A 24,518-nucleotide genomic window follows, 5' to 3' on the forward strand; every position below is an offset into this window, starting at 1 on the left:
CCCAGATGCTTGTTATCGTTGTTGATAGTTAATTGATACCTAGGAAGTGAAGACAAGAAAGCAGATGGAAGTGGTCAACAATATCAAGAGCTGACAAAAGTTCAAAGAAGAAAATAATGACAGAGTGCTGATGATCCAATGAGGAGTTGATGGAGTCTTGGAAGGCTAGAAGGATTCTGTGCTGTGGTTTCAGTGGAAACCAGCTTGGAATGGATGTAGTGCATTGGTTTCTCAAGGAAGGCATTGAGTTGATAGAGGATAAGTTTCTCAAGAATTTACAAAGAGGGCCTGGGATGACTTGTGGAAGCAACTATCCATTTTCTAAACTATTCATGCTGATCTTTCTTGACTTCTGTGTGGAATTGAATTTGGCATGCTTGGTAATGTGAGAGGGAGGTTGATGAACATGACTTGCACCACTTTCTCAGGTGTAATCTAAGAAGGTGAAGCTTTGGAGAAAACCTAGGTTCGTTGAGGTGGCAGGATAGAGAATAAGAAATACATGGAGAATGGAGGTAAATGATACATTGAAATGAGAAATGGGGAGATGAGGTCTGGGAAGGAAGAGATTGGGAAGAGGAGGAAGAGGGGAGAGATGCAAAGTAATGAGACCAAGATTAGAATCTTTAAGGATGCGATTGGGGTGCTGGAGGGTAGTGGGACTAGGATCAGGGGCATAAAGACATAGAGTAAAAGTGAGGAAGAGGTGATCTGTCCAGGGGAATGGAGAGCAGAGAATAGAAATGGGATGTGAGAGAGGGCTGGAGAGGTGAAGATGAGATCTGGACATTGCAGCAGAATGAGTGAGGATGGTGAGGTGCTGGGAGAGGCCAATATTGGTGGCAAAGAAAAAAATAAGTCAGTGGTCTTAAAAGTAAAAGGGGAGAGAAGAGGGTGGAACATTCAGAGGTAAAGGCGAGGAGTTTGTCCATAGAAAGGGCCAAGGAGGAGGCGGATAATAGAGAAGGGCCAGATAGAAGGAGGCAGAAGGGAGAGAAAAATGAAGAAGAATCAGAGACTGAGAGCAGCTTAAATGGATATTGAGCAACCCAAAGAGGGGAGGAGAAGAGACAGGCAATGCTGCTGCCGCACTGAGCAGGGAAGGGCGTATGGAGCGAGAGGAAACCGGGAGGAGGGCAGGAGTCAAGTAGAGTAGAAATGTCACCAGGATGCAGTCTGGTTTCAATGATGCAGAGAATGTTGAGCGTTTGTGAAGTAATAAGATCAGAGACAAGGTGGCTCTTGTGCCGAAGAGAGTGGGTGTTCAGCAGGTCGCGTTTTAGTGGTGAAGGAGAAATGGTAGTGGGGCGGAGGGAGAAAAGGAGGCCAAGGTGACAAGTGTCAAGAACAGATGGGAAGGACATAGACGGAAGGCAGGAGTGGTGCAAGAATGATGGAGCACGGGGATGGAAGAAACGGGGGCAGGGTAAACAGCAGGTGCTATGAAGAGGATGGAGAGAGGGCAAACCAGAAGACAGAGAGAATAGATCAAGAGGATTGGTAGGGAAGTGCCAAGGAAGTGCCCAAGGAGGCGCACCAAGGAGCACACAAAGAGCACGATCTGTTCCTTGGTCATGCTCCTTTAGCGCCCGGCCCTGATGTAGTTGCCTTGGGGGTGAGTTGTTCAAGTAGCTGCTGGCTGCTTAAATCACTTTGAGCCACCTAAGCCCCAATATTCAGTGGGCAATGTCGCTGAATATCGTCTCTGACTGCCCATGTTAAAACTGATCAGGTCAGGGGCGGCTTTGGGGAGGAACTGGCAGTTATGCAGGTAGTGGCAATATTCAATGCTGGGACCCGCATAGTTAATCCAGTCAAGTTAGGGCAGCTCAAAAGCTGTCCTAAATAGTCTGGTAAGCTATGTGGGTCCCAGCACTGAATTTTGGCTGAGACTCACATAAAAAATATTTTGAATATCCCCTCTTCCACCCCCTGACTTTTGTAGTATCACAAAGCTGCCTCGAGAGGTCATGGCGGCCATTTTGTGAAGGCAGCTGCTAGGGGCAGGAGCGAGTGAGCTTTGCTTTTATCCCATTACCCCACTAGGCCACCAGGAATGTCAGGTGGGCCCTGACTGGTAAGTGGGGGAGGATGGGAGGGGGTTATGGTGTTGTGGGGGGAGTTGTCAGGGAGATATGCACCATATTATGGGGGTTGGAAGGGGGCCTATGGATCTCATTGGGGTGTTGGAGAGGGGATCAGAGGGAAAGTCATAATTTTTAATGTAGGTCCTGGACTATATTCAGTCAGGGCCCACATAACTGTCTTAAGCAGTTGAATATCTGCCAGGACCCGCATGAGCTCTGGTAGTCAGAGCTCTTGAAAGTAGGTAGCTTTTAAAAAAATACTGACTGTCACAGGCTGAATATCAGTTGGATAGTATATAATAAAAAGTAATTTGAAAAATTCTTTAACTGTTGTTCAATCCTTAACAGGGTGGTGCAGAACAACTGAAATAGGCTTATGGCTATTTTATAGCCAAATGACTTAGCTTTTCAACAATGCACCAGCTGCTAGTTAATGTCACCACAACAGACTTTCATCAACAACATCCTGACAGGGAATCTCTGTTTTGCGTCTTGCTATATCAGGGGAAATATCACTGCTGTGACTTAAAAATGGTTGTGAGAAAAGGAAAAACACTGAGATTTAAAATGATGGTGTCAGATAAATACCTCCTAATTATGACTATAGATGCCCTTACTCAAAAGAACACAGATCATTCCACCATAATATTCAAGACCCTAGGGATTAATGTGTCCAAATAAAACACCCATTTCTGTTCATGCTGCTGAAGGAATCTTCCAAGATTCTCCTGACGTTCAGACATTTGCAGTTGTTCCAACACAACACACCACAAAGAATTAAAATCATGATTTTATTTAATGCAATGTGATACCATTGCTGCTGTCAGTATACCCAACTTTAAGCAATGTCTCCACCATCTGAGAAAAGATATAGCGGAATTAGGAAAGGTATAGAAAAGACCGATGAAAATGAGAAAAGGGATGAAACAACTTCCCTATGAGGAAAAGCTAAAGTGGCTAGGGCTCTTCAGCTTGGAGAAGAGATGGTTGAGGGGAGATATGATAGAGATCTATAAAATTCTGAGTGGAGTGGAATGGGTAAACGTGAATTGTTTGTCTACTCTTTCCAAATATACAAGGACTAAGAGGCATGCAATGTAGCTACTAAGTAATAAATTTAAAACAAATCAGAGAAAATATTTCTTCACTCAACGGGTAATTAAACTCTGGAATTCGCTGCCAGAGAATGTGGAAAAAGCAGTTAGCTTACCAGGGTTTAAACAAGGTTTGGGTACTTTCCTAAAAGAAATGTCCATAAGCCATTATTAAAATGGACTTGGGGAAAATCCATTGCTTATTTCTAGGATAAGCAGCATAAAATCTGTTTTACTGTTCTTGGATCTTGCCAGGTACTTGTGACCTGGATTGGCCATTGTTGGAAACAGGATCCTGGGCTTGATGGACCTTTGGTCTGTCCTAGTATGACAATGCTTATGTTCTTACATTCATGGTGTTTAGTTTTGAAGCTCTAGTCATGTTTTGGATGCCTGAAAACTGGCATTTAGACTTTTGTAATGTATGGACATACAAATGATATAGAAAGGTGCTCTAGTTGAACAATTCACCACTGGATGGAGTAAGGGAAGTCACAGAAGGTAATTTTCTGTCCCTGGCAAGCTCACAATTAAAAAAAAAAGACAAAATAACAGAGTTATAGTGAGACTTGAACCTGTGACCTGTGGATCTCTATAGCTGGCTGCTCTACCCATTAGGCGTCACATTTACAATGAAGATTCTTTGATTGAAAGTTCCTTGTTCTGCTATGGAAAGGCAGTATTACTAAGCATAATACATCGCAACAGACATCCATGTCCCTTGTTTTGCCTCATTCATAGTTTGGATGTTTTGGTTTGTAAAATGGATGTTCATGCTGGACGAAGCTAGCACTTGGATGTTCATTTCTCAAGTACTTTAGAACAGGCTGTACGTTGACAGATCCAGTTCTAAAGTACATGGGAAATGGACATCTGTATGTGACGTTCAGACATCCATTTTCTGAGTTGTACATCCATTCTAAAGTGTCCCTCCTTGCCGATAGTCTAAAGAGTGGTTTTATTATTACAGCCTCATCATAATCACATTTATTATGATAACAATTAAACCAAAAATCTAACCATATTGCTAATTAACAATATTTCATTCTCTAATTTTAACCTTACGATATCTTCCCCTCCCCCATACAGATACATAACAACCACACTCATAGCATATGACATAAATGTGATGTAAAAAATGCATACTTGACCCTGACCTGCCTTAGACCTTTTTGGCCACTAACAAAATCCAAAATCAAAATATCCCTATCTCTGGTATCATAAAATACGTGATTACTTCTATTACTGTAGAAGTCTGCCCAGCATTGGCCTTACTTCCCAACTTACCCAACTACTGGAATTGCCATCGAACCCCCCCACTTCAGCCTATCCTGATTTGTCTGCCATTTTCAGAAAAGACCATAGAAGTCTGCCTGGCACTGACCTTCCTTCCCAACTACAGGAGTTGCCTTCAATGCCCACTCCAGCATATCCTGATCTGTCTTTGCCATTTTTGGGACACAAACCATAGAAGTCTGCACAGTACCAGCCTTCTGGAGAAGCCACTTCAGCACCAGTCCTGTTGTTTAATGGAATCAGCCCAGAATATCTGATAAACTTGATGGTCTTTCCTTTCAAGAGATCCTCAAGAACAAGAGATCCTTTTTTCTTACTCCTTCCTTTGATTGTTGGCATTAAGCATAAGAAAATCAAGCTAAGTGCTCGACTTTTTTTCTTTTAGAAATAAGACTAGCATAAGTGTTTTTGGAATAAACAATGAATAAAAGTTATTTGCAGTAAGAAACTGAAACAAATATAAAAAAAACAAATATATATTTTAAACTAAGGACTAAAATTTGATAAATAAAAATGGATTAAAAAATTTGAAAAAATATACTACGAGGTTTTAAGACCAATGATAATCATCACAACCCCAATGAAAGACGCTAGAACTCAAGTCAGCATTCTGGTGTATTGAGGTTTTTCCTCGTGCTAGTAAGATTAGTAATATATATCTTGCATCAATACTGGACTCTTCAACATTTTTGTCTAATTTGATTTTTTAGAGCCACAGTCATTTTTCTCTTTGTTTGTCCACTACTAGCTGCCATCTTGGATGAGATCATGTGTAGGGAACTGATGTAAAAAAAAACCTGACACCGCCCCCTACAGCCTTGGCAGAATTTAATTGCGCATGTTCAGCTGAACCTTTTTTTTCTCATAGGAAAGAAAATAGACATTTTTGTTTTCTTTTTCTTATAATTTTTTTCTTTCAAAAGGATACCTTGTGCTTATTTTTAAAGCTGTTTCTTAACTTTTTTTCTTACGGGAAAGAGACATTTTCAGACTTATTTTTGAAAGAGAAGGGCGGCCATCTTCCGACACAAATCGGGAGATGGGCGTCCTTCTCTCAGGGTCGCCCAAATCGGCATAATCGAAAGCCGATTTTGGGCGCCCTCAACTGCTTTCCATTGCGGGGATGACCAAAGTTCATGGGGGCGTGTCAGCAGCGTAGCGAAGGCGGAACTGGGGCATGCTTAAGGGATGGGCGTCCTCGGCCGATAATGGAAAAAAGAAGGCCGTTCCTGATGAGCACTTGGGCGACTTTACTTGGTCTATTTTTTCTTACGACCAAGCCTCAAAAAGGTGCCCGAATTGACCAGATGACCACCGAAGGGAATCGGGGATGACCTCCCCTTACTCCCCCAGTGGTCACTAACCCCCTCCTACCCTAAAATAAAACTTTAAAAATTTTTTTTGCCAGCCTCAAATGTCATACCCAGCTCCATGAGTATGCAGGTCCCTGGAGCAGTTTTATTGGGTGCAGTGCACTTCAGGCAGGCAGACCCAGGTTCATCCCCCCCCCCCCTACCTGTTACACTTGTGGTGGTAAATGTGAACCCTTCAAAACCCACCGAAACCCACTGTACCCACATGTAGGTGCCCCTCTTCACCCCTTAGGGCTATGGTATTGATGTACAGTTGTGGGGAGTGGGTTTTAGGGGGGGGGTTGGGGGGCTCAGCACCCAAGGGAAGGGAGCTATGCACCTGGGAGCAATTTCTGAAGTCCACTGCAGTGTCCCCTAGGGTGCCCGGTTGGTGTCCTGGTATGTGAGGGGGGCCAGTGCACTACGAATGCTGGCTCCTCCCACGACCAAATAGCTTGGATTTGGTCGTTTCTGAGATGGGCATCCTCGGTTTCCTTTATCGCCGAAAACTGGGGATGACCATCTCTAAGGATGACCTAAGGACGACCATCTCTAAGGTCGACCTAAATGTTGAGAATTGGGCGTCCCCGACAGTATTATCGAAACGAAAGATGGACGCCCATCTTGTTTCAATAATACAGGTTTCCCCGCTCCTTCATGGAGCCATCCTGCAAGGACGGCCCCAGGAAAACTTGGGCGCCCGTTCGATTATGCCCCTCTGTTTTCTTTTTCTTATAATTTTTCTTTCAAAAAGCTACCTTGTGCTTACTTTTGTTTTTACTGAATGATAGCCATTTTAGGTTTCACATTCAACTCGTTAGGTTTTCAATTCCATTCACACTGCAGAGCAAAGCAAACTATTCTGTCTGTGTGAGATCAGGAACTCCAGCCTGCTGTTTGCTTTTTCACACTGTCTGTGTGAGATCAATAGGGTCTATTGCCATCACCAGCAACACCCTCCCCTTCCCCCTAGCTAGCAACAAAACTTACAGCGGAATCTCAGCTCTGCCCCTTCCAAGAAGCAGGCTCAATTTCCCTGGTTTCTCAATGATTTTCAACAAAATCCTAGCTCTGAGATGTTTGCTTTTTCCAGTAAATACACTGTTCACTGTGTGAGATCAATAGGGGGCTATAGCCTCCACCTGCCCCCTCTTTTCCCTAGCATAGGGAGTCCCAGCTCTGCTCCTTCCAAGAACTGTATACTTCTACTACTACTACTACTTATCATTTCTATAGCGCTACAAGGCATACGCAGCGCTGCACACCATACACAAAAAAAAACAGTCCCTGCTCAAAGAGCTTACAATCTAGATAAGACATGAGACAGACAGAACAATTACGGGTAGAGGAATAAAGAGGTGAGGATAAAGGAGTACTTAAGCAGTAGCCTCCCCCTACTCCCCCTTCCTCTACCCCATCCCTCCTGTTTTCAAGACATACAAGTTTACAGATAAGCAAACCTCTCACTGTCTGCTTCTGTCCCACCGGCCCCCACCTTGTTCTCTATCTATAGCCTCGTTTTACATGCAGAAGCCCGTGAGCTGTGCCTAGGTCTGCATGCTCCAGCGTGGCCCTCTCCCCTTTTTCCCTAGCCATCATCAAACTTACAAGGATTCCAAGCTCTGCCTCTACCTCTCATTTAGCAAAACCATCAACCCAACCAGCTGTAGTCAGGCCCTTGTACATAGAGAGGTGCAACATGCACATGTGGCTAATCCTACACCCTCCCTTATATGGCTCCCCACCCACCCTGTAGTGCTAGAGTTGAAACATGTGCTGCCCTATGAAGTCATGTACAAAAAAATCCTAAGCAGTATTTACTACGATCCGGAGGTGGTTGGGAGCTTGCATTTTCACTATGGCTACTGACAAGTTTGATGTTCGCTTTCACCACCCCTTCTCATGCATCACAGGGGGGCCCTCCAATAGTGGTAAAAGTTTATTTGTTAAAAAATTGTTAGAACACGCCACTGTTACGTTCAACATGAAACCCAATCAAATCATATGGTGTTACAGCTGTAGAGGGAGGGAACCAAGATGGCGGCCTGAGGGGAGCGCGGCGAAGTAGCTCGGTGGAGTTTTTCCTACAACTTTGTTTACCTGGAAAATGCCGAAGCGTAAGGGTAAGCGGGTGCCTGGTCCTGGGGCGCCCGCGGGACCTGCTTCAGGCGCGATGGATCGCTTCGTGGTGGTGGGAGGCAGTCAGCTGAGCTCGGGAGTCTTGCTGCCGGGAGGGGCGGAGAGAGGCGAAGCGTCCCTGCTGCCTGAGACGGAGCTCAGCCAGGAGGTGAGGGAACCGCCTCCCATGCCTGCGACGGTGAGAGCTGAGAGTGGACGGGGCTTCCTGGCCTCCGAGGAGGGGGCGGACGGCTCAGAGTCAGGACCTGCTCTTGGCAGGAGTGCACAGCACACCCCGGAAGGGGGGAGTTCCAGCGTGCAGGGAGGCGGCGCTCCAGGGGGGCAACAGATGGAGGAGGAGGCCGGTTTCTCTATGGGATCCCAGAGGAGCGCTGAAGTTTTGAGTAAGTCTTCACTTTTGCCAAAACCTCCAAACTTTACACTGGAAACTATTTGGGATGCACTGCGTACTTTGGAAACTTCATTGTCCCAGAAAATGTTACTATTATCACAGGCCTCTCAGCTTCCAACCGAGACTGTTGCTCAGTTGGGCTTGCAAATAAGGACTGTGGGAGAAAGAGCGGAGGCCCATGATTTGGCTATTAAATCGGTTCAGGCAGTTCAAACTACTATGATCACTGACAATAAATGGTTGCATAGGAAGATTGAGGCGCTTGAAAATCGGCAGAGGGCTAATACTCTGCGAGTGATAAATTTTCCTAGACAACAGTTGACTGCACCGATAATGACTTTTAAACAATACCTCTTTGAGGTGCTGAAGGTGTCTGAGCCGGCATGCCCGCCTATCTCGCAGATCTATTACTTGCAGCCTTTTAAGAGAGGGGTTCAAGGAGAGCGGGCTGCTAGCGAGGAGACTGCTGGGCGGTTTGATACCTTGGACTTTATTTGGGAGTTGGAGGGGGAAGAGGGGCAACGGGAGCGAGCTACTCTCATAGTGCAATTTGTTACACAGATAGATAGAGATAGGATTTTGAAGTTATTCTTTAAATATCGGAAAGAAAAGTTTTTGAATGTACAAGTACGGATGTATCCTGATGTGACCAAGGTAACGCAGAGGAGGCGACAAGCTTTTCTTAAGTTGCGCCCCACTGTGTTTCAGTTGGGGGGCCTTTTTTGGCTCAATTATCCCTGTAAATGTGTGGTGAAGTTGAACGCTGTAAAATATGTGTTTTTTGAACCGGTTCAATTGAAAGCGCTCCTGGATTCCCGGGGGGACAGGGGGACTCCTTCTCTGGCACCCGGGGCGGTGGTTACATCGCCACCTCAGTTATAATGGCCTTCCATGACTCCCTTCAGAGCCTTTTTTTGAGTGGGTTTATTTTGGTTTTATTTTTCCCAGAATAGTGGCTTGGTTCCTGGCCCTAGATGTGGACTAATAGGGGAGGCGGGAGAGTATGTTGATTGAGATTGTTCTTTGTGTAAAATTGTTCTTACTGTTCTCCTTGATTGTACAAGAGGTATTCTTGGTACTGTATATATGTAATGTATAAATAAAGATATAAAAAAAAAAAAATCATATGGTGTTACACCTGTTGGCAACCTATGGAATGGGTACACATGAATTGCTTGTTTACTCTTTCCAAAAATACTAGGGGGCACACAATAAAGCTACAAAGTACTAAATTTAAAACAAATCAGAGAAAATATTTCTTCACTCAACGTGTAATTAAACTCTGGAATTCATTGTTAGAGAATGTGGTAAAAGTAGTTAACTTAGTGAGGTTTAAAAAAGGTTTGGGATAACTTTCTAAAAGTCCATAAGCCATTATTAAGATGGACTTTCTAGAATAAGCGGCATAAAATATATTGTACTGCTTTGGGATCTTTCCAGGTACTTGTAACCTGGATTGGCTGCTGTTGGAAACAGGATGCTGGACTTGATGGACCTTTGGTCTGTCCCAGTGTAGCAATGCTTATGTTATGTATGAAGAATTGTCAAATCGTTGATACATTTTATGGATTCATTGCTGGTAACATTTAACGATGATCTGTTGTTTCCACCCCATAAAGTAAACCTGGTTGTAAAAATGATGAGATTGAAAAAGCCTTTACCAAATACCCACATCACAGAAATTTAAGTATTATATATATTGTACAATTTTTTGTCAAGGCAGAACAAGTTGCACAATCACCTTAAATACAAAATATATGGTATTGTTTAAGAATCCAAGAGATAAACAACAGATAGCTGTTCTCACCAGACAAATATATCCAGGCAAGACGCGTTTCTTTCTCGAGGCCTTTGAAGATGCTACTTAAAAACGTATGGCTATCTTGTCATGGATTTGAAGGGGTTGACACCCGAGGCTTACAGATTGAGGACATCTTTCCCCCACTTTGATGGGCGTATACGGTTAGAAAACAGCAGGCGCTTATAAAAAGAAGTGGCAAGCCGTGGCTTTTTCCACATACTGTAATTGTACTCTCACAGGCAACAACATGTCTAACCATCTGAAGAGGAACATGGAGTTTTTAAATTTTTAGTTCTGGCTCTGCCCCTCCAGAGATAGGCCATCCTTGGTATCGCTTCAGATAACTTAATAGCGGCTGTAGCGGAGATAGCCCTAAATACTCTGAAAAGTAACATACCATTATCACAGCACCCGATTTGCATCCTGAAAAGACAAAGGCATGTTATAAAGAGTCTTGGGGACAAAAAGATACCTCTTTAAACAAAGAAGAAGCTGGGGGTGCAGTCTGAGGGCTTTATTGGATCATTGCTATGCTTTGCCTTACCGCTGATTACAAGCTTTATTGGTAATGCAGTACACTGAAAAGATGTACTTGATCCCTAGCCAGCAGCTCAATTATTTAAGAGATCCTCCGGCACCCCATGAAAATATTAGAATGGGTGCGTTCAAAGGCTCAATGAAGAAATGAGCAGTATTCTTCTAAGTTCCGGAGTAACAGACTATGAAAAGGTCAAACGTTATTCAGCCATATTACAGCACTACCTGTTGTTTGCCAGACAGGGTGAAAGGGAAAGAGAAAAAATAAACCTGTATCTCCCCTAACAAAGTCCTAAACAGACAGAGATGTTGCTAGAAAATGATGAACCCCCTGACCCTATTAAATTCAGGTTAAAACAAAACTTCTGTGGTTAGATTTAGGACAGCCACCTGTGTGGCCACCACATAGGGAAATATTAATCTACAGACAGAAATAACCAAATATTATCTAAAGACAGCAATAACCAAAGCCTTTTCTGCATTTTCACCTCAGATGTGGTGGCTTTGCTAATTGCACCATCTATCTGTGGATAAAGCTATGTTCATTGATATCTTTGATTTGAGCCCTTGATAAAGGTATGCACATAGTTTTGGAGAATCTAAGCAAAACGAATATTTCTACAATCAAAAAGTCAGTCTGCAGACTTTTGGTTTGCACTAAACTGGGAATTTGTATTATTTATTTATTTATTGAACACATTTGTTATACCGCTCAAGCCTACACAAAGGCATAGAGCAGTTCACATACAAATATCTGTACAGGTACTTTCTGTCCCAAAAGGGCTCACAATCTATTATTTGTACTCGGGGCAATAGAGGGTTAAGTGACTTGCCCAGAGTCACAAGGAGCTGCGGTGCGAATTGAAGCCAGTTCCTCAGGATCTCAGCCCTTACCCCGTTAGCACTGAATGTTATGCCAAATTTGAAAAATCAAACAATCCACGCCACGAGCCCCAAACTGATCCTTTCTTTGCTTGCCTGATTTTGTGACCACAGTGATTATCTGCCAAGAAATTTTAGCTATGTGGGGGAAATTTTTTAAATGTTTGTAAAGCAGATGTTAAATTGCTAATGAGGGAAAAGTCTCAACTGCTATGGCTGTTGTTTACACATGAACATTTATTGTGTAGCCCATAGAAAAAGTTTTTTAACCAGCTACAGCGTTGTTGTAAAAAGCCAGTTTTACTTTAGTAACATTAATAAATGACAGCAGATAAAGACCAGCTCAGTCCATCCAGTCTGCCCAGTGATGTGGATTGGTTTGTAACTGCCTCTCCATGCAGGTTACTCCGCTTTATGCTTTTTTGAGGTGTGAAAGTTATTTATGATTTGCTGTGACTGGAAATCAAGTAAACTTTAATTCAATCCTCTTACTAAATGGAGATCCTCTGAGTCTATTCTAATCACCTCCACTGGGAGGCTATTCCAAGCATCCACCAACCTTCCCATGAAAACCCCCCCAAACATTTCCTAATGTTGCTTTAAAATTTTCCTCATTTCTGCTTTATTTTAGGGCAGTTTTGAAATTAGTGCAGGGACATTATTCCAGGGCACAGTTAGAACTAGAGTGGATCGACTGGCACTTTTGCACACTTTTGCACAACACTTCCAGGTAGGGAGCTGAAATCGAGCAGTGGCTGGAGAGTACAGGTTTTTTTTTTCTTAAAGATGCTTGTTTGACTTTCACTGCTTCTTTCAGTGATCTAACCAATTTATTTTATGTTATTCATTTTATTCTGCATCACCCAAATCAAAGCTTTTTTTCTAGGTGAAGAACTGCTAAAACAGGACTATGCAGAAACAAACCTATGTGTTTTGTTTTTTTTTGTTACATTTGTACCCCGCGCTTTTCCCACTCATGGCAGGCTCAATGCAGCTTACATGGGGCAATGGAGGGTTAAGTGACTTGCCCAGAGTCACAAGGAGCTGCCTGTGCCTTAAGTGGGAATCGAACTCAGTTCCAAAGTCCACCACCCTAACCACTAGGCCACTCCTTCAGGACATATTGACAGGAAAATCTACTGCAGCATCTGCAAGTGGAGATTGAACCACAGCACAAGCCAAGAAGCCTGGGAGAGCCTTGGCAGCAGTGAACTTAAGAATAGCCATACTGGGTCAGACCAATGGTCCATCTAGCCCAGTATCCTGCTTCCAACAGTGGCCAATCCAGATCACAAGTACCTGGATTGGCTGCAGCGTTATGCCAGTGGGGACCCAACCTTTGCCAGCACAGGAAGCCTGGGAAAGCTACCACAGCAGCAAAGAGCTGAAGTGCCTGCAAGTTGCAACATCTGCTGGTGGAGATTCAACTCCTGCAGCACAAGAAGACTGGAAGAGCTGAAGTTTCTGCTGGTGGTGATTGGTCTATGGCAAAGTTCTCATTTGTCTGCTGCCAGAAGAGAAGCTACACAATAACGACGGAAGCCATAGAGGTAAAAATAAAAAGTTTAGAAATAGGTGTGAGGAGGGGGTGGAATGGGGAGTGGAGATAGTAGGGGATAGAGAAGAGGGGTGAGAGTGCATGGTGGAGGGGGAGTAGAGAGAAAGAGGCCAGAGGCAAAGTGCATGAATATGATAGGCTCTGTCCTCTCACCTCAACCCCAACCCTGTCATCCCTACCCTTCCATCCACAAATATATACACCCTCACTACCACCTTTACCCTAACACATACAACCCCCCCCCACACACACACACACATCCACATACATGTTTCTCAGCCCCACCATCACCCTCATCTTCATTCCCAACCCTTACTCATACATACCCACATGCTCCTTACTCCTCAGATACACACACATTCCTATACTCCTCATCCCTACCTACTCCCTCACACACACCGCCAAACCCTTCATCTCCTCCCCTAATCCTACGCCTCCTCCCCCACACACATAGAAAGGTACCCTATCTTCATCCTCACATATCCCACCATCCTTCAGTACATTCTCAAAATAGACACAAATACAGACTCCCTCCCCACGCCCCCTTCCACACAACACAACAGCCCTGCCACCTTCACGAGACACACTGTAACATCTCTCCCCGCTGATTCCCCCACCTAGAAATGCACAAGTTTGCAAATGGATATAGAAGGAATACGCCATTGTGTCTGATCTGTTTGATTGGTGTGATGGTATTTACGCATGGAAAAATGCTTTTGCTGTTCTCATTCTTTTATGAGATACAGCTTCATGACACTTCCTCCCAGCTTGCAGGAACAGGACATTAAACTGAAAGGAAATAAGCTGTTAGACATTCAGAACTAACTTTAACTTTAGATCGATCGCTACAGGTCAATGACATTCCCATTTACTGGAAAACCATTAAAAGGTCAGTCTAAAGCTAACAATCCAGACAAACAAAACATGATATTACAAATTTTAAGAAAGGTTTGGACAAGTTCCTAGAGGAAAGGTTCATAGTTTGTTTTTGAGATGACATGATCTTTCATTGCAATATCAATGCCAGAGCCCGGACATGACCCATGACTCTTCAGAAACCCATACTGTGCCTGTAAATGAGGTAACGTGGAGGGGCATAATCGAACGTCGCCGGCGAAATAGATCGCCAGCCATCAATTCTACCTGTGGCGCAACAGCTGGCCGGAACCGTATTATCGAAAAAGATGGCCGGCCATCTTTTTTTTCGATAATACGGTTTAGCCCGGCGAAATGCCTTGGATTTCGCTGGGTTTGACATCGCCGGGTGTGTTTTTCCGCGATAATGGAAAAAAATGCCGGCGATCTCCAACCCGACGACATCCAAGGCATTTGGTCGTGGGAGGAGTCAGCATTTGTAGTGCACTGGTCCCCCTCACATGCCAGGACACCAACTGAGCACCCTAGGGGTCAGTGCGGTGGACTTCAGAAACAGCTCCCACATGCATAGCTCCCTTACTTGGGTGCTGAGTCTCCCAACTCCCCCCCCCAAAACCCACTACCCACAAATATACACCACTACCATAGCTCGTAGGGGTGAAGGGGGCAACTACATGTGGGTACAGTGGGTTTTGGAGGGCTCCCATTACCAGCACCAGTGTTACAGATAGGGGGGTGGGTCTGGGTCCGCCTGCCTTAAGTGCACTGCGGTACCCACTAAAAGAGCTCCAGGGACCTGCATACACGCAGGCCTCTAGGACTTGTTGCTGCTGTATAACCTTGGCACACCAGTTGACACCTGAAGACTAATCTCTTAGAAAAAGTCCTTTATTTGAATAAGCATGTTTACTCACAGTTAACTGCAGATCAGAGGTTGTGCCCCACTGGCAGAGTCTCCCTGGTACTGAGATTAGCAGTAGGTCAGAGCTGGCAGAATGCTGTACAATGCCCTCTTTCAGCCACATTCAAGGTAATAACTAAGTTTTCTAACGTGGGTAACACATGAAAGGGATTTAAAACTGGCTTACAAAAATGGCCACTACCTCATGGACTACAGGAAACAAAACAGGGCACACTCTGACCCAGTTAGCAGGGGAAAATGCACCATGGGAGTAGAGCCCAATACCCTACACCCACCACAATGCGTTGCTGATGTGACTCTGCAGTGCACCTAACAGAAAAGGTGTCACACTCACCCCAGAGCCACATAACAACCAGAGAAAGACTGTCAGAGGATAGAACACATTCTTCTGTCATGGAGGTGGGTACGGCATTTGAGGCTGGCATACAGGCTGCCAAAAAAGTTTTTTATTTTTATTTTTTTAGTATGGGAGGGGGTTGGTGACCACTGGGGGAGTATGGGGAGGTCATCCCCCATTCCCTCCGGTGGTCATCTGGTGAGTTGGAGCACCTTTTTGAGGCTTGGTCGTGAAAATAAAAGGACCAAGTAAACCCGGCGAAATACTGCTTAACACCGGGTTTTTTTCCATTATCCGCGCAAGCCAGCCATCTGGGTAGCCACGCCCATGCCCCGCCTTCACTTTGCCGCTGACACGCCCCTTTGAACTTTCGCCGGCGAGGCGACAGGAAAGCGGTGATGCTGTCAAAAAAGCAGCTTTTGATTATACGCTTTTCGCCGCTTTTGTGAAATCGCCGGTGATCTCCCAATTTATGTCGGAAGATCGCCGGCGAAAAGTTTCGATTATAAGCTGGACAGTAATGCAGTAAATTCCGGGAATAAAGAGACAAGGCCCTTTGCTCCTCTCAATTCTGATTCCTCCATCACAGGTACATGAACATACAGATTTCCTTACTTGGGTTATTTTTGCACTTTATCAGTGGAAATCACTCTCAAAGGGCCACTATTCAGTACTATTTAACCGGCCAGATAGCTGGTTATCTACGCTGAATATTAGTGATTAGCGCATAGTGGATAACCAGCTATATTGCGACTATTCAAGCACTGTCCGGCTAAGTTTTGTGGGCAAATTGGACTCAGTCCTATCATTGCCCACTATTAATTTAACTGGTCAGCGCTGAATATTTACATAGCCGGTTAAGCTAAAACCTTGCCCCCCCCCCCCCCCCCCAGATAGTCAATGTTGGTCCCCAGAAATGGCCCAGAATTTAATATCTGGTTCAATGACAGTGGCAGCAGCTAACCGCACTGTCTGCTGCCGGGTGAATAACAAGGGGAATACATATTGTGTAAACAGAGAAGTAAGGTAGCATTTTGGTAGAATCGTGCCTGCATCCTGAGTTAATATCCTTCAAGTGTGGCTAGACAGCAGGACTTCTTCAAACATCAGAGCCTGTGTAAGGGGTTCCTTTATGAAAAACCTTAAAAAGATCTTGAAGGATATTAACTCTGGACGCAGACAGGGTTCTGCTGAAACGCCTCCTTATTTCTGTTTGCACAACTTATTTTTGTACTTCTCATGACAGTTTCCACATGCAGTTCAAACTCCTCTTATTGACTTACAAGTGCATTCACTCTGCAGCTCCTCAGTACCTCTCCGCGCTTATCTCTCCCTACACTCCTCCCTGGGAACTCCATTCACTGGGTAAATCTCTCTTATCTGCACCCTTCTCCTCTACTTCTAACTCCAGACTCCGTTCCTTTTATCTTGCTCCACCATATGCCTGGAATAGACTTCCTGGAGCCAGTACGTTAAGGTCCATCTCTGGCAGTATTCAAATCTAGGTTAAAAGCCCACCTTTTTGATACTGCTTTTAACTCCTAACCCTTACTCGCTTGTTTCTCGCCCATTTTTATCATTCCTACCTTAGTAATTCCCTTATCCCTTATTGGTCCTGTTTGTCTGTCCTAGTTAGATTGTAAGCTCTTTCGAGCAGGGATTGTCTCTTCATGTCCAGTGTACAGCGCTGCATACGTCTAGTAGCGCTATATAATTGATAAGTAGTAGTAGTAGTAGTAATGAACCTCAGTCCTAAACCAGGATATGGGTCTCTAAGCTTACTGCTAACACTCACCATAGTACTTGCATCATGCCAAGAGAGCTTCCTTCTGGAGTTCATAAGATGTAACATGCAAAGGCAATCTACAAGATGTGCTTGCAGATTTGTTGCAATCGAGCCTTTGGTACCTAAAATGATGGGAAATATTTCTGTATCTTTCTGCCACATTTTCTTGATCTCTCTCTCCACATAGTTCACAAAATAATAGTTTGGAACTAACACCTCTATTATCATCATAGTCCATGTCATTTTTTTCCTTCATCTCTATGTCCTGAGTTCTTGCATCCAGCTTTTTATTGACTGGAATGGGAATGTCCGAAGTGATCATAACCTCTCCTTCCTCCATAATTTTCTTTAGGTTGTCATCTCAGCAATGTTATAATATTTACAAACTGGCCGATATTCAAAAAGATTAAAGCGAGCAGGAGGGGCTCCTGCCTGCTTATATCATTTGTCTGTGGCTAACCACCAATATTCATCAGCACATACATAGTAATATAGTAAATGAAGGCAGATAAAGACCTCTACGATCCATTCAGTCTGACCAACAACATAAACTCATTATACATGGTATGCAATGCTTTTTATGTATACCTGAGTTTCATTTGTCCTTGCATTTTCAGGGCATAGACCGTAGAAGTCTGCCCAGCACTGTTCTTGTACTAAAATTTCTGAAGTTAATGTCGAAGCCACAAAAATGTGCTCTAAATGACTAGATGACCACCGGAGGGAATCGGGAGTGACCTCCCCTTACTCCCCCAGTGGTCACTAACCCCCCGCCCCCCACCCTAAAAAAAATTTAATATTTTTTCCAGCCTCTATGCGAGCCTCAAATATCATACCCAGCTCCATGACAGCAGTTTGAAGGTCCCTGGAGCAGTTTTAGTGGGTACTGCAGCAGTGCACTTCAGGCAGGCAGACCCAGGCCCATCCACCCTACCTGTTACACTTGTCATGGTAAATGTGAGCCCTCCAAAACCCACCACAAACCCACTGTACCCACATCTAGGTGCCCCCCTTCATCCCTAAGGGCTATGGTAGTGGTGTACAGTTGTGGGGAGTGGGTTTTTTTGGGGGGGCAGGTTGGGGGGCTCAGCACACAAGGTAAGGGAGCTATGCACCTGGGAGCAATTTCTGAAGTCCACTGCAGTGCCCCCTAGGGTGCCCGGTTGGTGCCCTTGCATGTGAGGGGGACCAGTGCACTATGAATGCTGGCTCCTCCCACGACCAAATGGCTTGGATTTGGTCGTTTCTGAGATGGGCATCCTCAGTTTCCATTATCGCCGAAAATCGGGGACGACCAAGTCTAAGGATGACCATCTCTAAGGTCGACCTAAATGTTGAGATTTGGGCGTCCCCAACAGTATTATCGAAATGAAAGATGGACGCCCATCTTGTTTCGATGATGCGGGTCTCTCCGCCCCTTCGCGGGGACATCTTGCAAGGATGTCCTCAGGAAAATTTGGCGCCCCGTTCGATTATGCCCCTCTATGCGTCTTAGTAAAAGGGCCCCTATTTCAGTGAACTAACATGCACAAAGTTAAAACAGTAATTATAGGTCAATCTTCATAACTCTAGTTCCATAAATAATGAACATACAAACCTTCTTTAGTGTTCAATAAAGTGAATGCAAATCAAACTGTAATCACTGAAAAGAGACACTTATCTTTATAATAACCAAGTGGGAAAATGTGGGGTATAAATGTATTAAATAAAATAAATAAATAATAATAGTATCCCAATAATCGATCGTTCAGTCTTAGCGGAAGGAAGTAAATAACAGTGTGATCGCGACGGACCCATTTCACTTACAGGTTCTTCTGGAGACCTCACTGTGTAACGAATTAGCGGGTTGTTTCTCAACTGCAAAACATACTGCTAAACAACCCGCTAATTCATGGTCTTTCTTTGCTGTTTCTGGGACACAGACCATAGAAGTCCGCCCGGCTCTGTCCTTACGTTCCAACTACTGGAGTTGCTGTCAAAGCCCACTCCAGCCTATCCAAATCCGTCTTGTCATTTGTGGGACAAAGACCGTAAAAGTCTGCTTGGCACTGTCCTCATATTCCAAACCACTGCAGTTTCTGTCGAAACTCTCTGCAGCCCACCCGAAACTGGATCACAATATGTGGGATTCAGACCGTGCAAGCCAGCCCAGCATGTATCCAGAGTTGCCATCTAAGCACCACTTGACATGCAAACACATATGCAATCCTTCAAGTTTTGTTTTTATATCATTTATTTTCTAATTAGAGATCCTCTGTGTATTTATTTTCTAATTAGAGATCCTCTGTGTTCATCCACCACAGTTTCTTTTTTAACCACCTCCCTCAGGAGATCATTCCAGGCATCCACCATCTCTGTGAAAAAGAATTTTCTGACAATAATCCTAAGTCTACCACCCTGCAATCTCAATTCATGTTCTCTAGTTTTACTATTTTTCCTTCTCTGGAAAATATTTGTTTCTATATTAATACCTTTCAAGCAGGGGCATAGCTAGGTGGGGCCATGGGGGCATGGGCCCCACAGATTAAGCCCTGGCCCCCTCTATTTTTGACCCCCCCCCTGCCGCCGACCCTCCCCCACCACTTTGGACCCCCCTTCCCGCCGCTGAGCCCCCCCCCGTGCCGCCGCCGCCGCCATGTACCTTTGGTGGCGGGGGTCCCCAACCCCCGCCAGCCAAAGTCTTCTTCAGCACTGGTCGACTCCGGCGCCTGCGCTGATGATCTGTTTCTAACTCCTGACATCCTGCATGCACGTCCTGCATGGGGCTACATACAGGATGTGCACGCAGGACGTCAGGAGTTATAAACAGATCATCAGTGAAGGCGCCGGAGTCGACCAGCGCTGAAGAAGACTTCGGCTGGCAGGGGTTGGGGACCCCCACCAGCAAAGGTGCCTGGCGGCGACTGCGGCAGCAGGGGGTCCAAAGTGGGAAGGGGGGTCGGCGGCTGGGGAAGGTGGGCTAAACTGTGCCCCCCACCCCAGGTTCTGGACCTCCCTCTTGCCAAGGTCTGGCTACGCCCCTGCTTTTGAGTATTTAAACATCATATTTCCCCTGTTCCTCCTTTCCTATTGGGTATACACATTTAGGTCTTTCAGTCTCTTCTCATATGTCTTTTGGTGCAAGCCCCATATCATTCTTGTCACCTACCTCTGGACCGCTTGAAGTCTTCTTACATTTTTAGCGAGATACGTCCTCCAAAACTGAACACAATACTCCAGGTGGGGCCTCACCAACGACTTGTACAGAGGCAACTACACTTCCTTTCTTCTACTGGTTACACCTCTCTCTATACAGCCTAGCATCATAAGTACATAAATATTGCCATACTGGGAAAGACCAAAGGTCCATCAAGCCCAGCATTTTGTCTCCAACAGTGGCCAATCCAGGTCATAAGTACCTGGCAAGATCCCCAAAAAAGTACAATACATTTTATGCTGCTTATCCTAGAAATAAGCAGTAAATTTTCCCCAAGTCCATTTTAATAATAGTCTATGGATTTTTCCTTTAGGAAGCCATCCAAACCTTTTTAAAACTCCGCTAAGCTAACTGATTGTACTACATTCTCTGGCAACAAATTCCAGAGTTTAGGGGTGTGGCTATGGCTTGTCACACTGTTCATCACCTTCAGATCCTCAGATACTATCACCCCAAGATCCCTCTCCCTGTCTGTGCATATCAGCCTCTCATCACCTAGCACATATGTGTCCCTTGGAATTGTACACTCTAAGTGCATCATTTTGCATTTCTCTGCATTGAATTTTAATTACCAAACATTAGACCATTCTTCTAACTTCTGCAGATCCTTTTTCACGTTTTCTGCTCCCTCTGGAGTCCACTCTGTTACAAATCTTGATATCATCCACAAAAAGACAGACCTTACCTTCTAAACCTTTGGCAATGTCGCTCACAAATATATTGAACAGAATCGGCCCCAGCACTGATCCTTGAGGCACTCCACTACTCACCTTTTCTTCCTCCGAGTGAATTCCATTAACCATCACCCTGTGGTATCTGTTTGTCAACTAGTTCCTAATCCAGTTCACCACTTTGGATCTTAACTTTAGCCTGTCAAGTTTATTCAAGAGCCTCCTATGAGGAACTGTGTCCCATGCTGAAATCTAAGTAGATTACATCTAGTGCTCATCCTCAATCCAATTCTCTGGTCACCCAGTCAAAGAATTCAATAAGATTTATTTGGCACGATTTACTTTTGATAAAACCATGTTGTCTCGGATCTTGTAACCTACTGGCTTTCAGGAAATTCACTATCCTTTCCTTCAGCATCGCTTCCATTACTTTTCCAATAACTGAAGTGAGGCTTGCCAGCACGTAGTTTCCAGCTTCTTCTATGTCACCACTTTTGTGAAGAGCGACCACCTTCGCTCTTCTGCAATCCATCCCTGTCTACAAGGATTTATTAAACAAATCTTTAAGACGACCCACCAGAACCTCTCTGAGCTCCCTTAATATCCTGGGATGGATCCTGTTTGGTCCCATGGCTTTGTCCACCTTCAATATTTCAAGTTGTTCATAAACACTCTTCCGTGAATGGTGCTATATCCACTCCATTCTCATATGTACCTTTTCCAGTCAATCATGGTCCTTCTCCAGGATTTTCTTCCATGAACACAGAACAGAAGTATTTGTTTAGCACGTTTGATTTTTCTTCATCATTCTCCACATAGCAGTTCACAGCATCTTTCAGTCTCAAAGTTCCATCTTTAGTCTTCCTCCTTTCACTGATATTCCTGAAAAAATTCTTGTCACCCCTGCTTACATTTCTAGCCATTTGTTCTTCCATTTGTGCTTTTGCCAGATGTATCTCTTTCTTGGCTTCTTTCAGTTTCATCCAGTATTCCTCTCTGAGTTCCTATTCATGAGTTTTTTCTGTATTTCATGAACACCAACTCTTTACCTTTTTTTCTTCAGCTACTTGCTTGGAGAACCATATCAGTTTCCTTTTCCTCTTTCTTTTATTCTCCTTACATAAAGGTTAGTAGCCATATTTATACCTATTTTCAGCCTGGACCACTGCCTTTCCACTTCTCTTATGTCTTCCCAGCCCGCCAGCTCTTTCTTGAGGTATTCCCTCATTTTGCTAAAGTCAGCATGTTTGAAATCCAGGACCGAGTTCTGAGTGGCTGCCCTCCACTTTAGCTGTTATATCAAACCAAAATGTTTGATGATCACTGCTGCCTTGGTGGGCACCCACTCAGTCATTAGACACACTTTCCCCATTTGTAAGCACTAGATCTAGCATCGCTCCTCCCCTCGTGGGTTCCATCACCGTTTGTCTGAGCAGAGCACTTTGTAAGGCATCCATGATCTCTCTACTTATTTTCAATTCCACTGATGCAACGTTCCAATCCGCATCCAATGGGTTGAAAACTCCCAGCAAGTGCACCTCTCTTTTCTTTCCCAGCTTTTAGATATCTGTAACCAGATCTTCATTTAGTTCCTCCGATTGTGTTGGAGGTCTGCAGACAACACCCATATCAACAGAGGTTCTATCATTTCTTTTCAAGGTGATCTATATCACTTCTTCCTTCCCCAGGCCCCTGGCATTTCACTTGCTGTGATATTTGAAAATTAATTCAAATTGGCTAGTAGATAAATATATTTCAATACAACCCCCCAAAATGCACTTTCTACTAACTTCTTGAATTTACTTTTGGGTGGAGGAAAGACTTCAGCATGATAGGGCTATTGTTTATAAATAGCTGCTATTCTTTGCATTACCAGCCAGAAAACCTCTCCCTCCTCCTAATTTTCACCTTGTTGATTTCATATACTTTTTATATTTTTTCTTTGATTTTATATAACTTCCTTGTTACGTGAGTATCATTTAAAACTTTTAGTCCAATTCAATAATTTATCTGAAAAGCACTGTAGTCATTCACTGTTCGTTCACTATTCCAACCCGCACAGCTGAAGCTCTATGGAGCTTCTCCGTTTCATATCCATGTGCTACATCAGGAGCTGCTGGCGTTCTATGGCGTCTTCAATTTTCTCTAAAGCAAACAAAGGTATAATATAAAATCAATGCTATTTACAGGATACTGCTCAGACTGCCTTTGTAGATTTAACAAACTCACCACACTTCATCTCTGTGTTTTTATCCATGAGTTTACACATTCAAATGTGGCGCCCTTTTTTTTTTTATTAGGACACCGTCCAGTGTTCACCAATTAAATGTTCACATAGCACCTCCTTTTTAAAGAACCAATCCCCCTTCTTTTCCAGTTACTAAGAACTAGACAATAAACCTTGTTTTTATTTTTAAATGAATACTTTCCATTCATTCATTAAATTTAAACCTTTTGGTTCCATAGTGTTAAGCGTATGTATCCATCTCTGTTCTTTTTGTAATAATAATTTTCCCCTGTCCCCCACCCCCTCTTGCTCTTTCTTGAACTTGATCTATAACAAAGCATCTCTGTTGCTCAAATTGATGATTTTCTTTCATACAACGAGAAACTATTGGAGCGTCCCATTTTTGATAAGTAATGCATAATCTGTATTCGTTCATTCTAGTGCGAAAAGATCTAATAGTTTTTCCTACATACCACCTTCCACATGGGCACTCAATTATATATATCACAAATTTTCTGGTGCAATCTGTATGTTGTCTTAATTAATAAATTTGCTTGATTTCTGGATTTCTAAATTCTTTAATTTCTTTCGTTATTTCGCACATTTTGCATTTTTTACATTTGAAATATCCATTTTCTTTATCAGTATCTTTCTCTTCAACACTCACCTTTGCCATACCTTAAAATCTCCTGTAAGTTTTTTCCCCTTGAATAAACCATTCTGAACACATTCTTTTCAAATACAGAATGTGTTTGTACTGTCTTCCAATGTCGTCACAATATTTAAGCTAATTGCTTAGCTCCTGTAGTATATTTGGTTACAAATGTGTTTACAGTACATTCTTCCTGGTTGTTTATCCTTGGTTGCAACAGATGTTCTCTACGGTTATATTTAGCCCTTTTATAACAACAGCTTAGTAATTGCTTAGAATAACCCCATTTTTGTAAGTAATTTACCAAATGTTTTGCTGCTTTTTAAAAAATCCGTATCTTCACTGCAGATTCTACATTTGCGAAAATGGTAAACTCTGCTTAAGAGCCAAAGAGGGGCATTTTCGAACGAGACCGGCCATGTCTAAGGGGCGGCCATCTCCACGAAGGGGCGGGACGAACCGTATTATCGAACGAGAGGGGCGGCCATCTTTCGTTTCGATAATACGGTTGGGGCCGGCCAAATCTCAACATTTAGTCGAAACGTTGAGATCACCGCACTTAGAGATGGCTGGCCTCGATTTTTAGCCATAATGGAAACTGAAGCCGGCCATCTCAAATCTGACCTAATCCAAGTCCTTTGGTCGTGGGAGGGGCCAAGATTCATAGTGCACTGGTCCCCCTTACATGCCAGGACACCAACCAGGCACCCTAGG

The 24,518-nt window shown here is 43.9% G+C and overlaps 1 protein-coding gene across 3 annotated transcripts in view; it reads left to right on the forward strand.

Annotated features, from left to right (window-relative positions):
- The first annotated feature begins 2,059 nt into the window (after positions 1 to 2,059).
- LOC115481433 overlaps positions 2,060 to 24,518 on the forward strand; it is a 54,267-nt gene continuing 31,808 nt past the window's right edge. Inside the window, exon 1 of one of the 3 annotated variants that reach the window (XM_030220545.1) lies at positions 2,060 to 2,077. The gene's annotated coding sequence lies outside the window, so the exon portion shown is untranslated. Of the gene's footprint in view, positions 2,078 to 12,733; positions 13,130 to 24,518 lie in introns of those variants that run through there. The other 2 variants (XM_030220562.1, XM_030220552.1) reach the window with 2 other exon arrangements.

This window comes from Microcaecilia unicolor, chromosome 1 (assembly GCF_901765095.1).
Source record: "Microcaecilia unicolor chromosome 1, aMicUni1.1, whole genome shotgun sequence".
Taxonomy (NCBI): domain Eukaryota; kingdom Metazoa; phylum Chordata; class Amphibia; order Gymnophiona; family Siphonopidae; genus Microcaecilia; species Microcaecilia unicolor.